Genomic DNA, 5,322 nt, shown 5'->3' with positions numbered 1-5,322 from the left:
TTCTACCAAGAAGGGCTGTTTTAAGGATCCACTTCACAGAAAGGTCAAAGTAAATTTGACTATGAAGAGAACATGGGCAACTGCACCATTGTAAAAACACTCAGTGGTCACTAGCAAATTGCTAGTATGGCATAGCTCAGGTTTATTCTTGTTGTAGAACCAAGACAACCTTGAAAATGTATAGTAAGCTATTGGGACCTTCCTGGGCTCTGACTTAGAACAAGAGCAGCTGGAACTCTCTGAGAGGACACAAAGATGTCAAAGCACCCAGATGCTTCTCTGCAAACTTGGTGACTCTGCCTTGAGCACACCCTTCTATGTATTTCAACCCCTGCAACAAGGACTTTGCCTGGTGTGCTCAGGAGTAACAGTGAGATAGAGAAACAGATGCAGTTTGATGTCTAGGGAAATGTGCTTGGTACCCATCCCCTCTAAACCCAGTGATACAAGTAACACTCGAGTGTTTATGTTCATAATGCCATAACTCCAAGGCCAAGAGATGAGGAGAGGACATGAGGGCTCTCTGTGATGGAAAGTAGTGGTAGGGTTCTATTGTGTCTAGAGTTTCCATACACACTGGGGAGAGCTTATCCATGCCTTCCTTATAGACTAAGATTTTTCTGGCTGAGAGCCAAGGTCTGCCCTTACACCCACTGCTAAATAGAATGGAAACAATCTCATATAAAAAAGAGATATCATGCTAGGACAGCAACAAATAGCAAAAATGAATCGTGAAAAGAAAGATAATGCACTGAATTAGCAAATTTAACTTCTACGACACTGATGGTAATAATGGTGGTGATGATGATGATGATGATGATGATGATGATAATGGTGACAATAGCAGAGCATTACAGTCACAAAGGAGTGTGTTCAAAATGTGAACTAACAAGAAAACTTCCAAAAGGAAAAATGTTAGTTCTTGAAATTTGAATGACAAAAATATATAATAAAGTATATGTAATACATAGGTGGGTAGATAAAATTGAGGAACAAGTCAGCAAATAGAGAACAATTTCAGAAAGAAACAAAACATGCAAAGAAATTTTAGAAAAGCAGAGATTATAGAGGATGCAAATGCTAAAACTGAAGTAAAAGGAAGCCCAGAAAAAAGAGAGACTTCAAAAAAATGAACATAAGGAAACATGAAAGATGAATTGTCTACACTTAAGAAAATCAATACAAAAGAAAAGAAGAAAACACCATAGAAAACCAAAGGAGATGGAAAATAAAGCATGAAATAAAATATTTCCTCTTTGAGAAACATTAAGACAAATGTAAGAAAAAATATGAAATGTAGGAAGCAAACGAACCTCTGGGAGGATGAAATATACCACACAGAGAAAAACCCAGGACCTAACAACCTTAGTCTTCAGAAGCAGTCAATCCAAGAAGGACATACAGTAATAGAACACATCTATAGCAAACATTCACACTTAGTCTTTATGTATTTATATTTTATGTGTATATAACCTGTAAACACTGAGCACCTATATTTAATATATTGATGTTTTTACTCCTCTAAATTATAGGAAAACTATGGTTTCAGGGATCACTCTTTTTTTTCTCTCAGAACAGACATTTTGCAGTCTAATTTTAATTTCAGCGTTTCTGTGACAGTATTAGTAGTTTAATTGATTTACCACAAATTTTACTGAATACCTACAATGTACAGGAGAAAAAAGATTCTTGTAAGAATTTAGAATGGCATCTAGACTCAGTCTCAATGTAGTTTCTTTACTGTGACCACAAAAACTATAAGAATTCATCTTCACAGACACACACACACACACACACACACACACACACACACACACACACAGTATGCATGTACACAATATATGTATGTTCATAAAGTATGTATATGTATGATAAACTGATTAAAATAACACATATTTCACATATTTGATAAAACAAATTAAAATATGGTTACTTAGACCTTTTTCCAAACTACTGTGATACAGATAGGAAATGTTGTAATGTGATCATAACATTTGAGAAGATAATCAAACTTTCTTCTGAGTATAGTATGGGTAAGTGGGAGAATATAGCCAGTGAACTGGGCAGAAAGAATGAAGGATATATGACTGGAGGACAGGATCCTATGAACAATCATTTTTATGGAGGCATTTTATTCTAAATTGGCCTCACAGGATTCTTGTTGCAAACACTATTCAGGAAATGGTGCAGGACGAGAGGTTCTTATCAAACACAGGGGCTGTGGTTATTAACCAATGCTAATCGTATGTTTACTTGCTAAGAATCCATGATGAGGAATCTTCCAAGAGGTAGTTCATAAAAATAAATAGATTCAGCCGGGCGGTGGTGGTGCACGCCTTTAATCCCAGCACTCGGGAGGCAGAGCCAGGCAAATCTCTGTGAGTTCAAGGCCAGCCTGGGCTACAGACTGAATTCCAGGAAAGGCACAAAGCAACACAGAGAAACCCTGTCTTGACAAACAAACAAACAAACAAACAAACAAACAAATAAATAAATAGATTCAGAGATGGGTCAAGGTGCTACTCAGGAGCCTGATGTAAGTTTCTTCAAAAGAAGAATCCTTGTCATGATGCTTTAATATTTTTTGTGAGGGTTCCTTATCTACTACTAATTAGTCTGAGAGAAATTTTTAAGTTTTTTAATATAGAATATTAATTATGGAACATACTAAAAATATAGTCACCAGTTTTAAAAGACATGAGTGTTAGCTCTTAAGCGAAAGCATATTATTAAATGAATGTGTCAATATGCAGGATATTATTGTTACCAAGTCAATTTAAATTATGTAGTTATAAAACTGAAGTAAAATAAAGAAAAGATATTAAAAAGAGTAATTAGAGACCTATATGGCTAGTGGGAGTTGCAATATTAATGAAGAGGTGAATATTTCACAAGACAGAAAGTTCATTAAAGCTTGAAGGAAAAGAATTTAAAGCTTAGGGTTTCATATCTAATCAAACTCATGAGAATATGATGGTTGCTTGAAAAGAATTTGGGGGGCATCTAAGGCCGAAGAAATTTAACTTCATCAAAGCTTAAAGCCTCTATACATTAAGGGAGGGATCCTGGGCTCAGAAAGACAAATACCAAGTACTCTCTCTCAAACACAGATCCTTGCTCCAAAGGGTTAAAAATGAAAGCAAGTCTGAGAAGAACTCAGCAAATTTGGAAAGTGTCCATGAAACGTGCAAAGGAGTCTTTCAAGCATAAGTGTGGGACGAGCAGCAGGACCCAGGAAACAGAGGGAACAGGAACACTGTGGAAAGATACAATGGGTGGAGGAGACAAGAGCAGGTGGTCGCATTAATATCGAATCTGTGTATTGGTCTTTCTCATATTCCTTCAGTGCTGTGTTCATATAATGCTTACATTGTATTAGCGCTTATAAATAAAGTCATATAAAGCAACAGGAAGTCTTTAGTATAAATTGATGAGTAAAAATAATAAATCCATACTATACTGTAAAAGGCATAGGAAGCAGGATAATTAGATGCCTTGATCAACTTTATATGTCCTAAAATAAAGTTCTGTGATCAAAGATCAACTAAAAGCAGGAATTATATTAATAATTACCGTGATTCAAAAGCCCAGGTTAGTTGTATGTATCATGATTTCTCATAATGCCAGAGAGCTACACTTTCTCCATCTCCCCTGTACTGCATGCTGGCTACTAACCAATGGCTACTAAGCATTAATCTGTGATTTCTGTAACTGCAGAATGAAAATTTTAATTTGTATTTCGTTTTTAAGCCCTTTGCTCATAGCTACATATTTCCATTGACTACTGTGAGAACAATACAAGTTTACAGGTTATTAATAGAAGGAAGGGCTGGGGGAGAAGAAGGGCATGAATGCAGGGTGAAATAGTGTATTATATGAAGAATGTATATAGATACAAAATAGGAAATATGGAAACTGGGCCAGTCAGATTGTTCAGTGGGTAAGGGGCCTTGCTGTCAAGCATGATGACCAGACAGTGATTCCCAAACCCACACAGAAGAAGGAGAGAATTGACTTTGCCCAAGCTGTCCACTGACTCCAAACATGTACGTGTGAGAGCACACACAGAAAAAATACCTAAATGTAAAGAAAGACAAAGCAATTAAAATAGGCAAATCTAGATAGTTGTATTAACATTAAATATAAACACAACAGTAAATGACAAAACTGAGACCATTGGGAAAACTAAATGTAGAAACACATTGCTTACAAAGAATACATATAAAATATAACCCATGCCAAGACTGAGGATGAAGAATAACGTGTAGGCATTTAATTATCAAATTGACTTACTTTTTGGATAAAAATGCTGTTAGACTTGAGGGAATAAGGGACAGAGAGGAGATCTGCTATGCAATTTCAAAGGACACTCTTACTTTTCACAGATGAATACAGTACTTTACATACTTCTACAAGTTTGTTAAAAAATCATAAATTTGTATTTTCATTCTTATTTTGATAAATGTAATTACCCTCATTATTATGAATTTGACAAAAATTTTTCAAATGACTTGAACAATAAACCGATCATGCTGGGCCTATTGTATTTCACATAGAGCTACATCTAAAAACAACAAAATCCACACAATACTTACAATGAGGTATACCAAATCTTCAATAAATGAAGCAAAATATAATACTAATACTTAGACATGCCAAAGAAACTAAGTTCTTCACACACACACACATACACACACACCAGAAAAATAGTATGTTTTCTTACTACACCAATAATTAAATAAGCTATAAATGGGTAGATTAAATAGATAGTACACAAATATTACAGAGATTTTAAAAAATGACTAGTTTGAACCCAAGATAAAATAAGCAAATATGCTTTATGGGAAAGCTGGTGTTTAGATATATAACAATACAAGTGTTTTTAGCATGATGCAGTCAACATACAGGAATTTCTTATAAATCAATTCACCTTGAAGATGTCATAATCACCAAATTGTGTGCTTAGTAATTAAGCTCAAAATACAATATCATAAAACTGAGAGAAAATAGCCAAATTCCCGGTAATAGTGGTCAACTCAATTTTTTTTTCTTTTTTTATTATTATTATATTTGTGTTTTAATTTTACACATCAGCCATGGGTTCCCCTGTCCTCCCCGCTCCTGCCCCCACCCCCACCTTCCCCCCATGCCCTCCCCTCCATTTCCATCTCCTTCAGGGCCAAGACTCCCCTGGGGATTCATTTAAACCTGGTGGATTCAGTACAGGCAGGTCCAGTCCCCTCCTTCCAGGTTGAGCAAAGTGTCCCTGTGTAAGCCCAAGGTTCCAAACAGCTAGCTCATGCACTAAGGACAGATCCCGGT

Source organism: Onychomys torridus, chromosome 9 (assembly GCF_903995425.1).
Source record: "Onychomys torridus chromosome 9, mOncTor1.1, whole genome shotgun sequence".
In the NCBI taxonomy this organism is placed as follows: Eukaryota; Metazoa; Chordata; class Mammalia; order Rodentia; family Cricetidae; genus Onychomys; species Onychomys torridus.
This window is presented reverse-complemented; position numbering follows the sequence as displayed.